The following is a 25,140-nucleotide window of genomic DNA, read 5'->3' as shown; positions in this document are numbered from 1 at the left end:
CTCAGGAATAGGACAAAGAGAGCTTGGTGTGGAAAATAAAATGTATGAGGGTGGAGGGAAGAGTCTGGTTTTGTCTGGAAAATACAGAATGATGAGGACAGTTATGGAAGACTGGTGTGTAAGCATGTATTTCCCAGGCACATTTATATTCAAAGAGAATTTTTATCACATTATAAAAATATTCTTATTTGAGTGTTAGGAAAACAGAGAACAAATATCCTTCCCTCACAACCCCCTGGTTCCAGGTAATACTTTTTAGTTCAATACATTATGAACACTCAACAATGGACTACTGATTTGAACAGGAGAATGAAATTATGTTTTTTAAAATAGTGTAACGGGATAAATACAAATGAGATTATTGGCATTTTTCCTCCTAAAATCAGTCGTAGATTTCTTTTTCCCTTTCTGTTTGTCAACACAGCCCACTCATGTTAAACACAGCCTTACAATATGGGACCCCCTTTTAAATCCCTAAATTCCGTATCAATCTCCTCTAGACACAAACAGAGTTCACACCCCTCCGTCCCACACCCATCACTTCCACATCCCATCACAAGACCCTAGATGTTTTCAACAGTGACTCAGACGAAACAAACATGGCCAGGGGCTCCTGTGCGCTCTATTATACTAGAACAACCCCTGGTACATGGTCTGTGGTCAACAGTTTGTTGTCAAATAAAGCGAACAGATCTTTAACTTACGTAGAATAACCCAAAATAAAATGATATGTTTAATTGTTTCTTTGCTCCTTAAAATTACCCGTGATACCAACAGAGTATCCAACACAATCCTGATTTTGCACTAAATGAAACGTGAATGTGCAGACTTTCAAAGGGAAACCCTTTCTTTCCTTGATGGACTACCAGATTGATCATCGCCCCCCACCCCAGTACCCATCTTTAAATATTTAACTGTATCTAAACAACAATAATAGTGCAGGTTTCTCTACTGTGATTTTTAGACTCAACTAAAAAATGCTGGGGGCTTCTCAGGTGCTGCTAGTGGTAAAGAAACCACCTGCCAATGCAGGAGACATAAGAGACCTGGGTTCGATCCCTGGGTCGGGAAGATCCCCTGGAGGAGGGCATGGCAACCCACTCCAGTATTCTTGCCTGGAGAATCCCATGGACAGAGGAGCCTGGCGGGCTACAGTCCATAGGGCTGCAAAGAGTCAGATTCGACTGAGCGACTGAGCATGCACGCAAAGAAAATGCTGACCTCCTATGTCCTCACGCTTTCATAACTATTACCAGGAAAGTAGTCATTCTGATGTTTCATCTAATATTGCTACTTATGATTATTTTTTATGTTTACTGAAAAAACTGCCAGCACCATATGGACTAACTCAGATAATCTGCTGGGATGTTGTATTATACGAACAGTATGCTAAATGCTATCAACCTTATAATAACCCTCCAAATACTTTTCCTCCTATCACCTGCTGAGCTTCAGGCTGCAAATCTTTGATTTTTAAAAAAATCAATATGCCATCTATGTTGAATTATTTTTCATCTCTTCCTCCCTCCTCTCTCCCCTCCTTCGTGCCTACACGCTACGTAGCACAGGAAGCCTGCAAACTGGACCAGGAGCACCTGTGGAAGGGACACCGGCAGGCCCCGAGGGGAGTGGGCACCAACCACAGCACAGAGCAGAGGGCGGGCTCCAGGCCCCCGCTGAGCGATCAGACAGGCTAAGTCAGGATCTGGCCCCCACCTTCTGCCAGCCCCCACCTGGGCACGCCGTGCTGTTTGCTCTCAGCTGCACGGACGCAGCTGCCCCACCAGTGACCTACCTTCACACAGCCCTGTGCTCCCGGCTTTCCCCACTGTCACATGTCCATCCATATGGAGGGCTTGCTACCTGTTTTCTCAAAACTGGAAATGCCACTGACTCTTTCACTTTCCAATCACTGCCTTTGGGGTTTTAGTCACCACATGCAGGCATTCATTATGAAAGCCATTCTCCCAAAGTTTTCCTCATCACCTGTCTCCCACTGATCTCTCCCTGCCCTGGTTCCCACTCTCCCACTATATGGTAAAGCAGGGACCAGCTGACTTGGGTGGGGGGAGGTATCTTGTTTTAAGATGTGACTTTCTAGCTCTTGTTTTCATATCACCAGTTAGAAGCCTCTTTAATCTTAAGATCATATCCTATGGGCATCGTGACCATTGAAAACCGTGGTTATGAATTGCAGAGATCAGACTCGGAAATACATTGATCTTTCCTCCCTTGGAGTCCCCAGGGTTTCCTGTCTATATCATTCACTTGGCAGTTAATCACTTCTTGCTTTGAGACACATGTGGTTTTCCTTTTGCCATTTGCCATTTTCTTTAGCTCTTTGTTCCCAACTGGCCAGTCCGTTTGACACACAGAGGTTATGTGGATTAAACATCTCTGCATTTTTCATAGGCTATGCAAACTGGGTCTAAAACATATGTGTGGAATGACCTGTGAGCCTCAATTCTGAACAGGGATGGTGTCAACTCATATCTCCCTGTTTCTGCTAAGCATAGCAACGAACCCTGGAAATAACACAAAGAACAGCTGAAGGAAAAGTCTAAAAGGTGTCAAGGGTAAGGTGCATTGGCCCGGGATCCTAGGTCCTAAGGTACACGGAGTGACGGCATCTTAGAACTGCCTCATCCAACACAAGGCGATGTCTCAGACCTGGCATTCCCCAGCCCACGGCCTGCAGGAACAGAAGGCAGCCGCGAGGCTCAGTCCTTTTGCAAACTGAAGGAGTCTTAACCTACCCAGGTGGTGCTAGGGGTAAAGAATCCTGCACTGGCAGGAGACATAAGAGACACAGGTTCAGTCCTTGGGTCAGGGAGATCCCCTGGAGGAGGGCATGGCAATCCACTCCAGTATTCTTGCTTGGAGACTCCCATGGACAGAAGAGTCTGGCGGGCTACTGTCCATAGGGTCTTAAAGAGTTGGACGCAACTGAAGTGACTTAGCACACTTAATCTACGATAGCAGATGAGGCAGAGCTGGTAAGGGGGATGGGTCACATGCCCCACCCACACACTAGTGTCAAGAAGTGTTCTGCGTGAGGCTGAGACTGCAGGCCTGAGACGGCCCTCCTCACCCAGACACACCACGAAAGGGGGCTCCGCCACAATGAGCAGCTGACTTCACTGTCTAAACACCCCACTTTCAGCAATACTTGCTGTTGTTTAGCCACTCAGTCATGTCTGACTCTGCGACCCTATGGATTATAGCCAAGCTCCTCTGTCCATGCGATTTCCCAGACAAGAACACTAGAGTGTGTTGCCACAGAACTGCTAAACAGAACATCAAGAAGAATGTGGAAGAAATGAACAGCACAGATCTCACTGACATACGTAGAAAACTCCACTCAATAACAGAACTCACGTTTTTTTAAGTGCCCATGGAATAGTCAAAAATACAGGAAATACAGTGCATTTTCTGTATCACAAAACAAACTTCAACCAACTTAAGAGAACTGAAATCATACACAGACCATAAGGAAACCATACTAGAAATCAGTAACAAAATACAACAACCTCTAAACCCCTGGAAGTCACACAACATACTTCTCAACAATTCATGGATCAAAGAGGAAATCTTAAAGCAAATAAAGAATCCACAGAACTGAATATGAAAATATAACATATTCAACATTCAGGACAGGCAGCTACAGCAGTACTGAGAGGGGAAATTGATAGTGCTAAAATACTTGCATTAGAAAAAAGGAAAGATATCAAGTATTAGAGACAAAGAAAACAAAATCTTGATAAAATACTAGCAAATCAAATCTAGCAGTGTATAAAAAGCATTAAGCACCATGACCAAGCAGGATTTATTTCTGGAATGCAAAGACAACTTGAAGGAAATCTGCGGTGATGGAATTCCTCTGATGTTGACCGTACTGACATCAGTATCCTGACTATGATATTCTCTCATAGGGCTGCAAGATGTTACCACCTGCAGGAAACAGGTGAAGGGTACCTGGGGTCTTTCTGTATTATTTCCATAAACTGCCTGTGAATCTACAATGACCTCAAAACAAAATGTGTAATTAAGCAATCTATGGGTGCTGAACGTAACACAACTCATTCATTCATCTCTAAGAGATCTCCATTATCACGGAAGACTGAGTGGCATGGAGGTTGGTTCTCAGGGGTTAAAGAAACTTCAATTTTATGAATGACACAAAGTGAATGCAAGATGAAATATAAAAATACATTAAAAAAAATTACTGTGAATGCTAGACCTAGAAGACAAGAGTATAACCAGATTGAAGCTACCTAACTAAAGAAATGCCATGTGACTCAGAAGTATGGTTGAGGTGACTGACCATCCCAGTCCTTTCCAGGGAAGAAGCCTTAGTCAAATCTATCACTAAGACCCTATTAGTAAGGCATTCACACCATCGGGATGGAAGCCCAGAATTGTCCTTGCTGCTGCTGGTGCTGCTAAGTTGCTTCAGTCGTGTCCGACTCTGTGCGATCCCATAGATGGCAGCCCACCAGGCTCCACCGTCCCTGGGATTCTCCAGGCAAGAACACTGGAGTGGGTTGCCATCTCATTCTCCAATACATGAAAGTGAAAAGTGAAAGTGAAGTTGCTCAGCCGTGTCTGACTCCCCGAGACCCCATGGACTGCAGCCTACCAGGCTCCTCCATCCATGGGATTTTCCAGGCAAGAGTACTGGAGTGGGGTGCCATTGCCTTCTCCAAGAATTGTCCTTACTGGACTTCAAATATTCCAGTCCTATTCTCCTTCCTGGGGTGCATGGCAGATAAATCACAATATTTAGAAATCCATAGTAATCCTGTATCTGGTGACAGCTAGCTGAAAGCTATTGTTGCATATATGTCTATCTTTTGCTTTTTTTCCCTCAAAGCCAGCCAGATCTCAAACCTATATTCTTCCCCAAATTTGTAATCTTTTTCCCACTTTAGTGAGTAAATTGACATTCTACTTCACACATCTTGATAGTTTAATTTATGTGAGTACAGTTTTAAGAGTCTGGATGCAAAATCAGTTTTCTGAGCCTAGGGACTGTGGCAAATGCACCACTGAAAGGCATCACCACAAATGCCCTCTTAAGAACTGGGTTGACTTTCACAGCCAATGTCATTCCCTCTGTTTGTCTTGTGTGCTCTGATCTTTCTGAACCCACTAGTCATTCTTCTTGCCTACAAGATCTTTTATGTGATAGTTTGAGCATTCTTTGGCATTGCCTTTCTTTGGGATTGGAATGAAAACTGACCTTTTCCAGTCCTGTGGCCACTGCTGAGTTTTCCAAATTTGCTGGCATATTGAGTGCAGCACTTTCACAGCATCAACTTTTAGGATTTGAAATAGCTCAACTGGAATTCCATCACCTCCACTAGCTTTATTCGTAGCAATGCTTCCTAAGGCCCACTTGACTTCGTATTCCAGGATGTCTGGCTCTAGATGAGTGATCACACCATCGTGATTATCTGGGTCGTGAAGAACTACTGCACAATTACACTCATCTCCCATGCTAGCAAAGTGATGCTCAAAATTCTCCAAGCCAGGCTTCAACAGTACATGAACTGTGAACTTCCAGATGTTCAAGCTAGATTTAGAAAAGGGAGAGGAACCACAGATCAAATTGCCAACATCTGTTGGATCATTGAAAAACAAGAGAGTTCTAGAAAAACATCTATTTCTGCTTTATTGACTATGCCAAAGCCTTTGACTCTGTGGATCACAACAAACTGTGGAAAATTCTGAAAGAGATGGGAATACCAGACCACCTTACCTGCTTCTTGAGAAATCTGTATGCAGGTCAAAAAGCAACAGTTAGAACTGGACATGGAACAACAGACCAGTTTCAAATCAGGAAAGGAGTACATCAAGGCTGTATGTTGTCATCCTGCTTATTTAACTTATATGCAGAGTACATTATGAGAAAAGCTGGGCTGGATGAAGCACAAGCTGGAATCAAGAATGCTGAGAGAAATATCAATAACCTCAGATATGCAGATGGCACCACCCTTATGGCAGAAAGTGAAGAGGAACTGAAGAACCTCTCAATGAAAGTGAAAGAGGAGAGTGAAAAAGTTGGTTTAAAACTCAACATTCAGAAAACGAAGATCATGGCATCTGGTCCCATCACTTCATGGGAAATAGATGGGAAAACAGTGGAAACAGTGACAGATTTTATTTTGGGGGGCTCCAAAATCACTGCAGATGGTGACTGCAACCATGAAATTAAAAGACGCTTCCTCCTTGGAAGAAAAGTTATGACCAACCTAGACAGCATATTAAAGAGCAGAGACATTACTTTTTCAACAAAGGTCCATCTAGTTAAGGCTATGGCTTTTCCGGTAGTCATGTATGGATGTGAGAGTTGGACTATAAAGAAAGCTCAGCGTGGAAGAATTGATGCTTTTAAACTGTGATGTTGGAGAAGACTCTTGAGAGTCCCTTGGACTGCAAGGAGATCCAACCAGTCCATCCTAAAGGAAATCAGTCCTGAAATTCATTGGAAGGACTGATGCTGAAGCTGAAACTCCAATACTTTGGCCACCTGATGTGACGAACTGACTCATTTGAAAAGACCCTGATGTTGGGGAAGACTAAAGGCGGGACGAGAAGGGGACGACAGAGGATGAGATGGTTGGATGGCATCACCGACTCAATGGACATGAGTTTGAGTAAACTCTGGGCGTTGGTGACAGACAGGGAGGTCTGGTGTGCTGCAGTCCATGAGGTTGCAAAGAGTTGGACATCATTGAGTGACTGAACTAAACTGAATTGAGTCATTCTTCAGTCAACAAAACCAAATTCAATATGATGCTTTGTTCTGACTATATTAACACAATTATCACATGACAAATAGGAATATATATGAGAGTTTTACTACTGCTTTGACTACCAAGTGAAATAATTTAGTTTTGCTTATTTTAAAGCACTATGAAAATTCAAGATTTAAAAATACAATATTATAATAAAGGCAATGAAATTAATTTCCCCCAATTCCAGGCTTGAAGACTCTTATTAATTAGCTCCATTAAGCTTATGATTTGGAAGATTAGACTAAGACCTTTACGAATACTTCATCTGTCTCCAGTAGGACCTCCCCCCAACCTGGTCTCCCTCATGTGAGCCCTGGGCTCACATAAACTTGTAGGAGAAAGCCATTTTAGATGAGTTTACTCGGTTTGAATTGAACTGTGGGGTTGGAGAAGACTCTTGAGAGTCCCTTGGACTGCAAGGAGATCCAACCAGTCAGTCCTAAAGTAAATCAACCTTGAGCATTCATTGGAAGGACTGATGCAGAAGCTGAAGCTCCAATACCTCGGCCACCTCATGTGAAGAGCTGACTCACTGGAAAAGACCCTGATGCTGGGAAAGATTGAGGGAAAGAGAAGAAGGGACAACAGAGGATGAGATGGCTGGATGGCATCACTGACGCAATAGACATGAGTCTGAGCAAACTCTGGGAGATAGTGAAGGACAGGGAAGCCTGGCATGCTCTAGTTCATGGAGTTGCAAAGATTCAGATAAGACTTAGCAACTGAACAACAATTGGGTTTACATTTGAAGACAAAGTAAAACATACGTGGCTATAATGGCCAGAGAGTAAAATTAATATGGATGAAATACTGCCTAACAGATCACCTATTATTAATGGTTAAAAAAAAATGACCATGGGAAACTGGACTCAGAAACAATGACCTCAAAAGAAAATGTATGACAAAGGAATAATCAGTAAAACTCAAAAGAGATTTTTTTTAAATCATTGATAAATCATTACCATGTTATTTATGAGAAAAACCATTGATCCTGATTTAAATAATTTCATTAAGCTAAATATGAAAATGAGAAAAATTGGAAACAGATTAACAGTGCTCTATGGAAAATTGATTATGGGAAAGAATTAAATTGGCTTAATGATGTTCCCTCAGGAACTTCATGAAAATTAATTCATGCTGGGCCAATTCTGATTAAAATGTTATGCTCATAAATTGGAGTCAAAACATCCTATGCTCTGATGACATCATTCTGCAGCTTGAATGCTTTGCTGTCTTAGATGCTCCTAGGCTACCTTCTCCTGATTTTCCCCGACCCCTGCTTTCTCTTTCCCAGGCCTTCATTTCCGTTTATTTTTTTCCACATCTCAGCTCTTATACACAGGTCTTCCCCTGGACTCAGTTCTAAACCCATGTCTGTAAATTCTCTCTCCCTCACTCCCCTACTCTTCCCAGTCTCCTTCCCTTTCTTCCTCCCTTCCTCCCCCTGTACAGTTCAAGACTTCAGTCTCCATGTGTCCCCACCCTTTCTCCTGAGTGCCAGCTATGAGTTTCCAATACCTGCAAGACTCTTTTCATATAGATGTTCCACTAACGCATGACATTCAAACCATTCCAAACTGGACCTCGTATCCTTCTCCACAACCTACTGGACACAGGGATGTGCTGGGGCGGGCTCCAACCACCTCATGCTCTGACTAGTACCCCTCTTCCCAACTCCACATGTAGTGAGTGACATGATCCTGGTAGGCAGAAATCAGCTTTGGTGAAAGTGTCTACGATGTGAAAATTGGCAAACGGCCCCTCTCTGGATTATTCCTCCACATTCCACTCAGTGCCACTGCCTAACGCAAACCATCATTGGTATGCATCGGGACTATTGCAGTTGTTTCAATTGTAATTGATCCCTGTGATTCCATCTCGGATCATACAATCTGTCCGTCTCACAGCCACAGGATTCTACTCCTTATAATAGAATTTTGCACCTTCAATTCTGCTTCCATATCTCACTATTTTCCAGGGAATTAAGTCCCAAACACAGTAGATCATCCTGTGTTCCCAGAACAAGAGAAGTACCTGAACATGTACATCTGTGAATTTCTCTTGTATTCTCTTAACTTCAAACGTCTTACCCTCATCACCCTCATGTCAAGGTCCACTCAGCTGAGAAGCCCCCATCCTGATTCCCCCCAGGAAGAAGTAACCCTTCCTCCCTTTGTGCCTGCATAACCTGTTTGTTCACAATTTCTTCTTCCCTCCTAAGCTTCAATGTCTCGTGCGTGAAACTTGGCAAGCCATTGACATCACTTCCATCTTTTTAAAAACCTCCTTTTGCTCTGAATTGATGGAGATTCCATGTTCCTTTCAACCATGGATTTCCTTCACTTTGCTTTCCTAACCCAATTTAATTATTCCTCAAACCATAAGTATTTACAGAGTTAAGAATGCCTGGTCTGTCTCTCACAATCATGCAAGATGAAAGGATATTTAACCCCAGGCTGGGTGTTCCAAGTGCCTGCAATTAAGTGAATCTTTCTTCCTCCTGTTGGTTGACTCTGTGATTAAAAAAGAAAATGATTTCATTAGAGATAATTTAGTTGACATTTCTGCTTTGGTTCAACTTGGAGTTGCAACGGCTTCCGCTGCCCTGGCATGATTTAGCATGCAGTGACATCAGGAAACAAGGAATGGGAATGCCTTCAATGTATTTGAGTCATGGGTGAGACATGGAGTGAGCAGAAAGAGACAGGGGCCCAGACGAGGTTTGCTTGGTCATAAACACGCATAGGGAGCCACACTAGCTTCTGGCTGGCTGGAGAGGTTGCACAGTTTCCCATCATCCTTCCTTTTTCAGCTTTACTTCCCTTTACCTCTTCATTGCCCACGTCCAAGGAGGCTGGAGCAGCATCCTCTTAATTATGTACCAGAATGCAGTACTGTGCAATCACAAAAGAAGACATTCACAGATGTAGGGTCAAGAGTTGTTTTTCAGTTGCTCTGTCGTGTCCAACTCTTTACTTCCCCCTGGACTGCAGCACGCCAGGCTTCCCTCTCCTTCACCATCTCCCGGAGTTTGCTCAAACTCATGTCCACTGAGTCGGTGATGCCATCCAAACTCTCATCTTCTGTCGCCCCTTCTCCTCTGCCCTCAATCTTTCCCAGCATCAGGGTCTTTTCCAATGAGTTAGCTCTCCGCATCAGGTGGCCAAAGTATCAGAGCTTCAGCTTCGGCATCAGTCCTTCCAGTGAATATTCAGGATTGATTTCCTTTAGGATTGACTGGTTTGATCTCCTTGCTGTCCAAAGAGTCTTCTCCAACACCACAGTTCAAGAGCATCAATTTTTCGGCACACCATCTTTTTTATGATCCAGCTCTCACATCCGCACATGACTACTGGAAAAACCATAACTTTGACTGTATTGACCTTTGTAGGCAGAGTATGAGATAAAAATGAAGAAAAAGGGAGGTGACACAGGCTCTGGAGTCAGATGGAATAAACGTGCTGTCATTCTGAGACCCATGGAAGGAAAGAAGCTTGGCCATAATTTTTGGATTTCTGCTCTCCCCTCTGCTGGGGTAGAAGGGTGAGGAGCTTACACCCCACAGCCACACAGGTGAGAAGATGCTCTCCTCAGGTGGGCATGCAACATCTCCCTTCCAGACTCCCCAGGGATGTCAGGCCCTGGGTCACTCCACTCGCTTTAACACCCTCACCAGCAACACTAACACTTATTTTGTCTTTTGGTGACTGGCGATTCCAGTCTACCTTGAATAAAATGTACTGATCAGTAGAAAGATCCATGTTTGGATAATGCTACTTTCTCTGGGGGAGAAAAGTGAAAGAGAATGTGTTAGTTACTCAGTCACATCTGACTCTTTGTGACCCCATGGACTATAGTCTGGTGGAATTCTCCAGGCAAGAATACTGGAGTGGGTTGCCATGCCCTTCTCCAGAGGATCTTCCCCACCCAGGGACTGAACCCAGGCCTCCTGCATTGCAGTCAGATTCTTTACTGTCTGATCCGCCAGGGAAACCCTTTATGGGGGAAGGGTCAACTTAAACTCTCTTAAGTAAGAAGAAAGATAACTTTTTATTAATAGAAACTTATAAATCTGAAAATCCATATGGCTTCTACCAGATCCTCTAGATCCATTCTTAAAAATTAATAGATCTCTACCAAATAAAATGATATTAGTATTTCTAAGCCTGAATATCTATTTGCTGTCATCTTTTATATCTGGGACCTTTGACCTTTTATACAGAATAGTTACAATAGCACTATACATTTATAGAACGTTCTTCCCTCAAGAAATAACATTCTGCCAAGGAATAACATTGTCCACCTCAGCCTCAATTTTTGTTGTGCTCTTTGAACTGAGAAAAACACAATATCACCTAATAGCCTACAAACGGTGCCTCTTCTCTGGGAGAGGCAAAAACATTTTCAATAAGTACTAAAAGGGGAAACAATGGCAAAAGGCACACACCTGAAAAGATGTCCCCATAATTTTTCTCTGGGGTACTTACTCTTTTTTTAAATTTGTATTGGAGTATAGCTGCTCTACAATGCTGTTAGTTTCTGCTGTACAGCAAAATGAATCAGCCATCCATATACATGTATCTCCTCCCTTTTGGACTTCCTTCCCATTCAAGTCACTGCAGTGCATTATGCAGAGCTCCCTGTGCTACACAGTATGTTCTCATTAGTTATTCTATGCAGAGTATCAACAATATATAGGCGTCAATCCGTATCTCCCAATTCCTCTCACTTTCCCCCTTTCCCCGTTGGTATCCATATATTTCTTCTCTATATTTGTGTCTGTTTCTATTTTGCAAATAAGATCATCTATACCATTTTTATAGATCTGATATATATATGCATTAATATATGATATTTTCTCTTTCTGTCTTACTTCACTCTGTATGACAGTCTCTACCTATATCTGCAAATGGCACTATTTCATTCCTTCCTATGGCTGAGTAATATTCCATTGTATATATGCATCACATCTTCTTTATCTATTCATCTGCTGATGGACATTTAGGTTGCTTCCATGTCCTGGCCATTGTACATATCAGGGCACTTACTCTTAAATGACAACACGCTGAAGTCACCTTCCTGATGTCCTGAAGAAAGAAGGGTCCGACCTTCTCTTGAGTAACCCTCCACCTGTGACCCAGAGAGCATCCTTCATCATCCTGAACCTCTTCTCCACCAACACCTCCTTCCCTTCCCTTCCAACAACCACAGCTCTTCTACAGCCTGAAAAACCCACTGACTGATCCTCTTGCTTTCCTGGAAATCTCCTTCTCTCTCTCCCTCCTTCCATCATTCTTCATTACTAAACATGACTTAGAATCAAAATCTCTATTTCATCGTCACCCATCCACTCACTTTGAAATCTTTCCCCACCTGGCTTAGGTTCTACCAAACTGTTTTCTTATTTTTATTGCTTTCACAAAAGTCAACAAGGACCTTCTTTTGCCACAGAAATAAACTTTCTTCCTAACTTCTCAAGGCATGTACAATGGGGACACCTGCTTCTCCCCTTGCCCTCCTGACACACAGCCTTCCCTCAGCTCCAGGACACTCCACGTCCCTCTTTTCATTCCTACAGCTGTTCTCTGCTGCGGTCTTCAGCTGTGCACTAATGATGCCGGGTTCCCAGGGCTGAGTTCTGAGCCCCTGATGACTCTTCTCTCTCTCAATCTTCTTCCCAAAGAGATTCAGTTACTTGTTCCATTCACTGAATTCTCATTTCTAGGACTGCTCTCTCAAGCACCTACCTTACCTCTCCAAATGCCTCAGAATTCCACTTAGATTTTCCGCCATCAACTCACATTCAACATATCCAATGAGAAATTATCACGTGCTGGAACAGATCCCAGAGAACCGAGGCTGCTTGTCAGTGTCTCCACTTTTGACCCATGTGCCTTGCGTGGATTAAGCTTTCTGAATATCTACATCTACAACATGAGAGTCAAAATATCTTTCCTGCCTGGTCCAGAGGGTTGTTGTGATGGTCAATGGTTTTTACACCTACTGAATGCTGTAAATGCCTGAGGCAGAGTCTTGTCAATTCTCCTGCCTCCCCCATTGCTCTAAGGAGCCCTTCCTCAGTCTCAGATTCAGCGCCTTCTCTTCCATGTTTTCCCTTCTCGGCACCTCCAGATGCATCCTCAAGTTCTGCAACTCCCCTTCGAGGCATCCATCCTTCTCATTCTTTCAGTCCAGACCTTCATCCCCTGGTACTGGGTTGACCCAATAGTTCATTCTGTAAGATGGTACAGAAAAACCCAAACTTTCTGGTCAACCCAATACTTGCTTTCTGCAACAGTTTCCTGATTCAGACATTTCCCCCTTTTTCTCTTCTCTATCCATTCTGCTACTCACTCACCCCCACAACAACCTTCCTAGGTTTTAACTCCCACAACATCTCTTCCCATTTCCTAAACTGATAATGGTCCCCACTCTGCCCAGGAAAATATCCAAACTCTCCTGGCTGACTTCCAATCCCTCTGGAACATAACATTTTCTCTCCAATCAAAAGGATCTCCAACAAATCCAAAACCAGAACCCATGACTCCTAAATGTAAACGCCATGTCTCCCCTCAAGGCTGAAAGCTCCGTGAAAATATACCTACATTAAAAAAACATGTCTTCAATTTATTTTGTGTAACCCACACTGCGTAGTCCACCGTGCATGTGGTGTTGGATCCAACTTGTGCTGAAAACGCTAAGCAGGGTAATATGATCACGAAATCATATTGAAATGAAAGCCACTTCAGTTTCAATAATAACATCATCCAGCCCCACACTGGGGAGCCAGGCCCAGGGCCAAACCAAAAAATGAGCAACAAAAGACAGTGTATTAGTTGGAGGTTTTAGCACAGTAAGACTGATCTAGAAACATATCCTGAGGCCCAGTTAACAAAATTTTATGGTGGGAGAAAAAAAAAAAAAAAAAAAACATGGATGATTCCCAGCGTCTAAATCATGAGCAGGAAACCAAAAGAATCTGACATGTCTGTGCACTGTAAAGACAGAAGAAGCCTCGATCCCTAAACAGGTGAACCAAGTCAGATCCGCTTCAAGCCAGTGTCCTTTCCAGGGGCACAGAAATCTTCCTGTTTAGGGCCAGATGACCATCTGCCAGAGGACAGTGGTTCTAATAAATCCACTGGGCACTAAGAGCATGGAACTCTCGTACTGGGCATCAATCAGAATAGACCCCCCAACTCCCCAGGGAAGGCCAATGATGGTCCAGTGCAGAGGCCACAGGAGTGTGGCAGGCTCAGGAGCCACGGGCTGGCTCTCCAGTCACCCTCTGTTCTCAGAGACCACGAGGAGGCCACCAGATCTGTTCAGTGGGAAGATCTGGACAGGAGCGCGTCCAAGAGAAGGCTTACCTCTAGAGCTGCTATAGTTGGTGAATTCTGGAGTCAAGGAAGCCTCAGGCAGTCTCCTTTCTTATCAGTTCATGGAAATCATGTGGCGGAGGGGATCAATGACAGTGACACCATGCAGAGTTTCATGGAATATTCTGGATAATTTTCTTTTCAAGATGGATGGTATTTTCATTAACTCGACGACTAGTTACGGGCCCTTTATTGGATGCTAGGCACTGCTGCGGCTGCCCACGATACATCAGTAAACAAAACAGACATGGTACTTAATATACTGAGGAGGCAGGCAATGAACCAGAAAGTGACGAAGGGAACTGCAGACAGTGGTAAGTGAAATGCAGAATTCCTAACAGGCTGGAAAGGATGCAGAATACATGTAGGTGGTCAGGGACCTGAGGGAGGCAGTCAGTGGAGGTCATGGGACGAGGATGCGTCTCCAACTCCTTCTCACCACCTTCCCCTGGCTCCTGGAGTTGGAAGCCACCTCTCAGCCAGAGCTCTGTCTCCAGTCCTGCCTGGGACAAATAGTACGTTGCCTCTTTACTCCTTCGTGAAGCCTGGCACCATCGTAACAAAACAATGCCTCCATACCTACACGTGGTTAAGGACGTATGGACACGTGAGCTCTTTGCTGGTTATTTCATTTCACGGGAAAGCATGCTTTTGGACATACCTGACCTGATCAGAAATGGACCCTAAAACAACACATGACCGCTTATTTCCTGGAGATCTTGTATAATTTCTGAACACTTCCATTTCCATGACTCTTAGTGGCTCTGTATGGAGTGTTCACTGTGGACACATTTGTTGTTCTCAGCATTTGTGGGTCACACTCACCTCTCACTGACCTGTGCATGATGCAGCCAAAGGGCAGGCCAGCTGCTCACTAGAAAAACCCCTGTTTGCTAGGAGTTGACATGAGGAGGGAAAACAGGCCCTCAGGACTTGTGTCCTTTGTAACGGCTTTATACCCGGTGAAAAATGGGGGCCAACGAGGTTGCTCTCCTGGCCTTACTTTCTCATGACCTGCATCAATTCAGAATACTTCACGAATAATTTTTATCCATCACTTCAGACTAGCACTTAGGATGGAGGAGTTTGTTTCTCTTATTCAAATTTAAGCACAGAGGACGAAAAGATCACTTGACAGGGACCCATGTTTCTCCTAAGTCTGACACCCTAAGCCTGTGCCGCAAGGAGTTAGACCCAAATTAGATACTTGGGTCCATGGAAATCATTCTCACGGTTTAGAAGTGGGTGTATAACACTGTGGGCTTTTCAGGGGGCTCAGTGGTACAAGAGTCCGCCTGCCAATGCAGGAGACGCAGGACACCATGGTTCCATCCCTGGGTAGGGAAGATCCCCTGGAGAAGGGAATGGCAACCCACTCTAGTATTCTTGCCTGGAGAATCCCATGGACAGAGGAGCCTAGGGGGCTACAGTCCACGGGATGGCAAAAGGTCAGACAGGACTGAGCACGCACACGCTCAGTACAGCACTGCACTGCCTCAGCCCCAACTGCCTAACTCTCATTCTTATGTTCTCTCTGATCCAGGTGGACTTTAAAAAAAATAAGACCTTTAATGGAAAACGATTGGTACAGGTCTTCTATCTCCACTTTGCATCTGCAGCTATTGTTTTAATTAGTTTGTGCGCTGGTAGGCTGGCCCTTTGTCGTGGCCTGCCCTGGGGTGTGGGGGCCTGCAGAGGGGTCTTCTGTTGGAACGTGGGTCTTAATGAGCCATTTCAGAAAGACAGCCTTCTGCCGAGCCGGGAGCCAGAGCACCACCCGAGATGCCCCCAGGAGAGGATGGCTCATGAATTTCTAAGGTTGCCTTTCTCATTTGCATTTAAACATAACTCCCGAAGAAGAACAATTTCACCAGTGATTTTCTGAGCTGGGACGTGTGGGAGTTTAGAGGTTGAATATGTACAAATTATGTTAATACAACAGAGGTAAATGAAAGTCAAGAGCACTGTCATGTAAAACATATACCTGTTATCTAAATGCCTATTTTCTACCAAAGGTTGCTCCCCCTCACCCTGCCACCGCCTTTTGGTGAAGCGTGATGGAAAGGTTTTAAAGCAAGTGAACCTTTAAAATTCCTATTTGATTAAAACCATCTGAAGAGTCTTCCCATTCCTGTAGCACCGGCTTCAGAAACCTTAACAAGAGGAAGATTGGTTGGTACCTGGTGACTCCGTACAATGCTTGGAAACCAATGTAACTTAACACCTGTGCGAACGTCAGTAAGTGTGCTCCAGCTCAAAAGTGAGCACGGTGCTGAGCGATTCTGACACTGACTGCGTGACAGCCACAGACCCTGCACCCAAGCACTGGCAGATAAGAAGCTAAGTGCAGTGATGGAAGGCGCCTGGCTACAAGCAGGCATGATCACAGCCCTGACCCACAGATAGACCGCCTGCTCGCCTTCACCACCGGGGCACTCCGGCATTTATCTGAAACCACCTTGTCCAGGTCTGACCACCTTCTGTCTCTCCGACTAGTGAAAAGGGGAAATGGTCTGTCCATGACGCCCCTGTGACAGTGGAGGGTCTCTTGTTGAGCATGAAGTAATTCAGAAGCTGACACTGGTGATCACACTGCAGGGCTGAAAGGTTATTGAATGGGATCTGTTTGAGCCCCTTCTCCCCGTCCACCCGTTGGGTGCCACTGGAGACCATGGACACCTCACTTTCCAAGCTGTGATATGACACACGAATGAAGCCATCCCAGGGCCAGCAATGATGTGGCCCTGTGACGATGCGGTGGCATGGAGGAGTCCCGTCAGCAGGCTGTAATTCAAGGTCAATACTAAGGTGCTTCCTGAAATACACAGCTTCAACCACTAAGAGCGTGTTACGAAGACTGTCCACTTTGTTTGGAACTTAAAATAACCAAAAGAACCCGCGGTATGCGAGCCAACCATGAAGCCTGCCAACCTGGAGCACTTCCTTAACCTGGGACTGGCATTCGCCTGCCCTTACTTTTTGGTCAACTTGATTTTCAGTCTCGCCAAGCTCTGTGGGTCTTTTATCTTGACAGTAGTTAGACTAGGGAGCACGATGTGGAGTTTGAAGCCAGAATCCACTCAGACTCACTGAATTATTCATTTTAACCCCAATGAATTGGGGAAGAATTGGGTCTTCTCCAGTATCACACAAAGGAGGGAAAAAACCTCAATAATCTATCTAAATTATACAAGTGTCTGAACAACTTTACTTGGGTAAGACACTGATGGTGGGAAAAATTGAGGGCAAGAGAAGGGGGCGACAGAGGATTAGATGGTTGTATGGCATCACTGACTCAATAGACCTAAGTTTGAGGAAACTCAGGGAGATAGTGATGGACAGAGAAGCCTGGCACGCTGCAATTCATAAGGTCACAGAGTCATATATGACTTAGTGACTGAACAACAACCACAACAAGATATTCCTAAAGTGAAAGTGCTTGTCGCTCAGACGTGTTTTACTCTGGGACCCCATGGACTGCAGCACGCCAGGTTCCTCTGTCCATGGAATTCTCCAGGCAAGAATACTAGAGTGGGTAGCCATTTCCTTCTCCAGGGGATCTTTCCGACCCAAGGATCAAATCCAGGTTTCTTGCATTGCAAACAGATTCTTTACTGTCTGAGCCTTCAGGGAAGCCCAAGATATACCTAGACAGTATACTAAAGAGCAAAGACATCACTTTGCCAACAAAGGTCTGTATAAGGAAAGGTATGGTTTTTCCAGTCGTCATGTATGGATGTGAAAGTGGGCCATAAAAGAGGCTGAGTGTCAAAGAATTGATATTTTTGAACTGTGGTGCTGGAGAAGACTCTTGAGAGTCCCTTGACACAGGGTGATCAAACCAATCAATCCTAAAGGAAATAGATCCTGAATATTCATTGGAAGGACTGATGCTGAAGCTGAAGCTTCAACACTTTGGCCATCTGATGCGAAGAGTTGACTCAATGGAAAAGACTCTGATGCTGGCAAAGACTGAAGGCAAAAGGAGAAGAGGGAAGCAGAGGAGGAGATGGTTAGATAGCATCACCAACTCAATGGACATGAACTTGAGCAAACTCTGGGAGATAGTGAAGGACATGGAAGTCTGGTGTGCTGCAGTCCACGGGGTCTCAAAGAGTTGGTCACAACTTAGGGATTGAACATCAACACAACAAAAGATACACCTGCCTTCTAAAATACAAATCACAACGGCATTCAAATCAATGGATGCCAACGTGGACCACGGAAGTATATTTGTAAACTAATTATCTGTAAACCAAGACGTTGACTTTGGCATTTTGCTAATTAGTGAGAATAAAATGGAGAAACTGTTTAGGAAATCTGGATTCTCATTCACCCTGTATCCTTAAAGTGCGCTCCTGGGCTAGGAGTGAGAGGCACGTGAGCTTCCATTTTATTACAAGATCTTTGGAACCCAGCTGGCTAAGGTAGGATACGTGACACATGTGCTTTGGTGAGCACTTGTGGCCGCCGCCCTTCCTGCCAGTATCTCGTCATAGCTTTCCTTCCCCTCTTTTTTTTTTTTTGCCAAGCCACCCTAGATTATAAAAGTGATGCATCAAAGAAGATCTCACTAAATTGTGGAAAAGCACAGCCAGGGAGATGGAGAGCTAAAATATAGAAAACGAAGCTAAGAAACAGATTCTGAAAGCAGTATTCTACTGGTAAGAAGGACCAAGAAGGTGACAGATGGACCCAGGTCCACACAACCAGCCCAGGGCTGAGGCAGGATATTTTACTATTCCGGTGCCCACCCAGAGTTTTTGCACACAGTTCACTGCACTGTAAGAGGAGGTTAATACCAACTCTTCTTCAAAATAAAATTCTATTAGATACGGATTTCTGGTGGGAATACTTTAGAAATTAAAAAGGATTTTCAATTTAAATTAAATATCTAATTATGTCTCCAAGAATTCATACCTCAATAGGAATGTTTTACTTCACCCTTTTATAAAAAAAAAAAAAAAATTCGCTTTTCTCTTTCTGCTCATAAATTAAGAGTTCTGTGAAAAATGATTCATTTTCACCTCTGATTAAAATGCAGCCTATTAAAATAGGTTTGGGGATTAGAATCTGAGGTCCAGGGATTCAACGAAATTGTAGGGACTAGTTCCTGGATGTACACACACGTATTTTTCCAGGAAAATGTTCTTAGCATTTATCAGATTTTCAAATGGATCTAGGACTTTCCCCAAAGATGAATAACTTCTGTTCCAGAGAGGGCTGAGGTTTTGGCAAAAGTAAGGAATCCACACTCCGGAATCTTGTTTCTCTCAATAGCTTCTAAATCTCTTTGATTCGCGCAATTGCTTTTAAATTCACAAAGGAAATCCGTAAGACCTACAAAGAAAAGTCAACTCCAGCTCTCCCTGGAAGGGAAACGGGCAGGAACTGATGAATTCTGCAGTGATGAAAATTTAATATACAACTTTTTACTTCATTTCAGGTAGCCTGAATTTCAGATTGGATAGTGTCAGCAGAGAAACCATTTCTTTCCCTTTTTAACCCCCTTATCTCCTAGTCTTTTTACATTAAAAAAGAAAGGCTTATATTTACTTGACTTGAATTTTCCTAGTGAGCTTTTTTCTTCTGAATTCAAGTGACTGGAACTGAAATTATTCCACCTGGGGAGAAGAGAAAGCTGAAAGCCAATTTAATATTGGTTTTCAAATACATGAAGGGTACTCAGATGGAGGATGATGGCCCAAGGAAATGGTTTTTGAACTAAACTATGAAGAATCTGAGTTTTGCTCTGAAGTTAAATTTCCTGACATAAAGAGTTCATAACATTAAACGGAGAGACTTAGGACTGTTTTTGGAGACTTTCTGAATAGGACAGATTCTTTAAAAGCTTGGGATGGCTTGGATGCGGTCTTGCCTGACGTCAGGAGGGTGAATTTTGCCCCCCACAGTACCTTCATGGCCTGTAAATTGAAGGATATGGCTGGTGTATCAGAAGTTCCAACACTCACCCTGGATGTCCAGAGTCACCTCTGTAACCTGGGCTGGACAGCTGCCAACCAATAAATCCCACACACAATGATCTTTCAGCCACTATTGCCCACTTGGGGCCTGCTTCTGTCTGAGGCTTAGGGAGGGGGTATCCAACAGAGGGGAGAATGCTGTTTCCCAGTTTTACCCCCAATCTCCACCAAAGCCTCGGAGAACCTAAGTTTTCAAGGAAAACAGAAGTATTGGGTTGCCCAAAAAGTTTGTTTGGGTTTTTCTGTAAGATTGTACAGGAAACCAAAATGAACTTTTTGACCAACCCAAAAGATCTCAGGTGTGATAGTAGAAAGTTGCATGAACATCAGTTTTGTTTAAATGCATATTTAATTTTTCAGCACATCTTTTTTCTTCTATTGGCAAAGAGCAGAGCCTGGCTCTGCTACTGAAACGCCATCTCTGCGACTGGGCTGGTCTCTGCCTCCGTATTTGCTGGACAATACTGTCCCCACTTAGAAGGGAGGAGATGTCTGCTGCCTTAGACCTTCAAATTGGCCTCAAAAGTCTTTATGTGAATCCCAAAGTAGACACCAAGGGGACACAAGGGTCTGGAAACTCTGATCCCTCCAACTCTGATCAGCCCATCCTCACAGGCTCAGAGACCCTGAGTTGTTCAGGGAGCCTGGAAGACATCTGGTCAACTTCTGTATGCCCCTCAGTCAAGGCTCCCAAGTGGTTCACCCAGCTCCAGCCAGGATGCCCCCAGAAGGAGGAATCACTACTTTCAACTAAACCATGCAAAAGTTTGCCTGCTCTAAGCAAGAGAAAGAGCTGGGCTGAAATCTGCCTCTTTCTCTTGTCCACACGTGTCCCTTCACATGAGTCTGTGCAATGTCACTCGAAGATCTAAATGCAGGACTTTCACCTGAGCAATAAAGTCCAAGACAGCTGCAGTATACGGGCCTTCAGGTACAGGGTTTCGGGGTTCTTTTGTTTTTATATTTTGCATGTTTTTTATTTGCTGCAGATGTAGTTGAACTGTCACTTGCTGGCACCCTGGATTTTTTCTTATCCCCCTGCAAGGAGACCTCAAGTGAGCTAATGTGAGAAACTGGGAAAAAAGACCTCTTATCCTGCTGTCTTACTGAGGAGATCTCCTTTTCAAAATAAAAGTAAAAAGGCTATTGCATGAGCCTGGACAGATCCCACTCTCAGCTTTCCATGGTTGCGATCACAGAATCTCAGGTTCAGGAGCAGAATTCCTATGAAGTTAGTGCTATCTCTTCTTTTTCGGAAACAAAATAACTTGAAAAGCATGTCTGAGGATCCTTTACAAGTGAAGAATCCTCACAGAACTCCGATCCACAGGAAAAATCTCAACACGGTACATTGTAGCTGCCTAGAGCAGGGCTGAAAACCCAGCAGAAACCAAGAGTGGCTCAGAAGCTCAGTATGGAAAACGTATTTAGAAAGTGCTCACAGTATGGTTTTATTAACATTAGTAATATGGTAATATTAATGTGGTACTATGAATACATCAACATGGCATGCATCCTAAGTCACTTCAGTCATGTCCTGACACTTTGGGACCCCGTGGACTGTAGCCCGCCAGGCTCCTCTGTCCACGGGATTCTCCAGGCAAGAACACTGGAGTGGGTTGCCATTTCCTCTTCAGGGATCTTCCCGACTCAGGGATTGAATCCATGTCTCATATCTCTTGCACTGGCAGGTGGGTTCTTGACCACTAGTGCCCTTTGGGAAGCCCACCTCAACATTACTTATCGATGAATAAAAACGTCGACGAGAGTAACATGAAGGGGAAAGCCACTGGCTTTTCCCCAAGCACACAGCCCGAGCAGCCAACATGGCAGATGGAAATCATCATCCAGAGGATGGGGGCATCCTCCTTCTCCTCCTGGAAGAGGACACAGCCCATGGGCATGCGTGACACAGCCAGGAAGAGATGAAGAGCTGACGGGACCAAGAGTGCGCATATAAGGCCTGAGAAAGGGTCCTCCAACTGGGAGAGACCAATTCAAGGAGGGAAGGAAGACACTTTAAGCCTCTCCAGAATCTGAGAAAAGCAGGGAATATCTGACTAACAAGCACATCTGTCTGCCTCCCTCCTGCTCTCAAAGAAAAAGACTTGGACTACGTTATTTCCGAGTGACCCTGAGGCTCTCCAGGGCCTTGCGCACACTAGGCATTTCTCACACATGTATACCGAACGGACTGCATTTTCTCAAGGCCAGAGTCCCAGCTTGAGAACCAGCTCATTTCAGTCAGAGGCGCCGCGTAAGAGGAGTCTCTGTAGAAAAGAAGTAGGCTGGCTGGTCACAAGCTCAGAACAGCTGTGGGGCTGAGGCTGCATAAGAACAAATCAGGGAGAAGTCTCCTAAGCCATGAAAAGCCACCATTCAGAGTCCAACGGAGAAAAAAAAAAGCTCAGTGTATTTTTAGATTTCTTTTTTCTATTCTTTATTTACAAAAATAAATGACTTCTTAGTTCTGCTGTCTCTATATTAAATGTTTTCTTTCCTGCTGCAGATTCACTATTTGAACTCTGAGCATCACTAACAATTTGAATTCTGTCGAGCCAAGCAAGGCAGATAATGCAAACGCTGTTCTGAGTATCGTATTGTGCTGTCTACATTTCTCACCATCTGTGGTTTCCAACAACTACACTTGTTACCATAATCAGGTGCCCTTAATTAAGTTTGTTTCTACCCAGTTTTTTTTATAATGTAAAAACTCCCAACAATCTCCTTGGTCTTATGGCCCCATTATGGCTACAGCACACTATTCAACCCCAGGGACTGCTCGACTTAATCGAGGATTGTGAGTTCCACATTCATCGTCATAATGTTGCTTATGGAAATACGTATTATGCTGTTTGCCTCCCCTGCTGTTCCGCAATCTCGTTTCAGCCTCGAGGGCTGCCTGGCACGCTTGGCCCTTGTGCCAGGACGGAAGACACAAGAAAAGCCCTAACAGACACAGTGTCATTGTTCTTGCTCCTCTGCTGCCGCTATAATGACCCTCTGGCACAAACCTGCGTGAGGTGGCAGTTAGAGACGGGGCACATCTCAGAGACAACTGGACCAGAAAGAAGGAAATGGAGAAACGCAATGACTTCTCTCTCCCAAGAGGTGGCAATTTTTAGATTTCCAAGGAATAACAGACAGACACACTTAGAACTGGACTTGTGACGACTGCTTTTCTTTTTCTGACTCCATTAATGCCAGGTTTGTTGACCTGAACCACGAGACCATGTATTTTCTTCTTATTTAATACTCCCTGGGCAGCAATTACCTGGATCAATTTTCTTTTATCCAGATTGATTCTATAAAAAATATATTTCAGTCATAGTATTTTATTTACCAAAATATGTGTTGGGCATAACATGTTTTTATAGTCGGTCTAAGAGAACTTAAAGTAAGAGAGTTATTGTTAAATTCTAGGAGTAGTTTCTTTAATTATACAAGTAATTTACATTCACCATGAGAACAAAGTAAAAAAGAGTAAATATATTAAATAATGTCATAGACCAAAATGATCTCTAGTAACAGTATGTATTTATAAAATTGAGATCACCCCCTGCATGCTGTTTTACACACTTATTTTTCAGTTAACATATCATAAAACTCTCTCATGATGTAAGTGCTCTTCAAAACTGTCTTTTAATGTCACATAGGGCAAAGGAATTTTTTCCAATTCCTTGATGCATTAAATGAAACTATGACACACATTTCTGTGGGTACCTTAAATTTCTTTACTCATGTTCAAAATTGCTCTGTAGAATATTAACAGTTTAAACCTCTAAAAGGATATGACAAGAATGTCTGCTCCCAATCATTCACAGTCTTTAATTTTTTGCCAGTGTGATGGGGAACAAGCTACGATACTGATGTTTTCATTTGTGTTTTTCCAAATTGTTTCTTGGACAGTTTGATGCTGTCTTTTGTGAATGGGCTGCCCAGGACCTCTGCCCATTTTTCTCTTACAGCACTGGGTCTTTTCCTGCGTGTGTGTGCGTGCTTAGTTGCTCAGTGGTGTCCGACTCTTTGCAACCCCACGGACTGTAGCCCACCAGGCTCCTCTGTCCACGGGATTCTCCAGGCAAGAATACTGGAGTGGGTTGCCACGCCCTCCTCCAGGGGATCTTCCCAACCCAGGATGAAATCCAGGTCTCCCGCATTGCCGGTGGATTCTTTACCATCTGAGCCACCAGGAAAGTCCATGGGTCTTTTCCTAATTCACACTTAACCATCCTTTATGTTTTAAAGATATTCACAGACTACAAAATTGCCCCAGTTTGTCATCTGCCTTCAAATCTGAGATCATGTTTTAAAAAATCAAATGAATAGGAATCTGTATCTGTGTCATTTCCCAGGGAAGTTTCAAGGCATCATTGGAAATGACTCCATTTATAATAATCAGATACAGGTGATGTTCTGAACTTGTCCATTGGCTGCTAACCACATAAAACAGAAAAGCACTTAAAACCTTTTGAAAAAAAGAGAGCCTTGACAACTATCGGAAGACGTAAAGTGCCAACAGTTTCCATTGCTCTTTCACCATTCATGAGATCAGGACCCAGCAGCATCCAAAGACCCCATCCCTACAGAAGGCTCTTTCCAAGCACGGGAGCCACATGCCAGCAGGCAAAGGCTGCCCAGGCCAGCTGTCATCCTTTGGAATGCTGGCTGGTGTTTGAAGGAACCCAAGGAAGATAAACTGAAAAGAATAAAGCACCCCAGTTTGAGCAACCACACTCACTGAGCCACTTGAAATTCCTGAGTCTCATTCTGACACATTAACTACAGGAAATATTCCTCAGGACTCTGATGTGTAGACCCAGGACACTGTATTTACTAGAAATGTGTAGAAAACGTTCAACGCAGGGCATTTAATTCAAAATGCAACTGGAAACGAGGCAATCAAGAAGAGAACCAAGATTAAAACTAATACAGAAAAAAATCAGGACAGGAAAAAAAAACAAAACTTCCCAATTA

At 43.8% G+C, this 25,140-nt stretch overlaps 1 protein-coding gene across 6 annotated transcripts in view; it reads right to left on the bottom strand.

The window, feature by feature from the left end:
• AFF3 (ALF transcription elongation factor 3) overlaps nt 1-25,140 on the bottom strand; it is a 587,368-nt gene that overhangs the window by 432,526 nt on the left and 129,702 nt on the right. The gene's annotated exons all lie outside the window — the stretch shown is intronic.

This window comes from Bos mutus, chromosome 11 (genome assembly GCF_027580195.1).
Source record: "Bos mutus isolate GX-2022 chromosome 11, NWIPB_WYAK_1.1, whole genome shotgun sequence".
Classification (NCBI taxonomy): domain Eukaryota; kingdom Metazoa; phylum Chordata; class Mammalia; order Artiodactyla; family Bovidae; genus Bos; species Bos mutus.
This window is presented reverse-complemented; position numbering and strand designations above follow the sequence as displayed.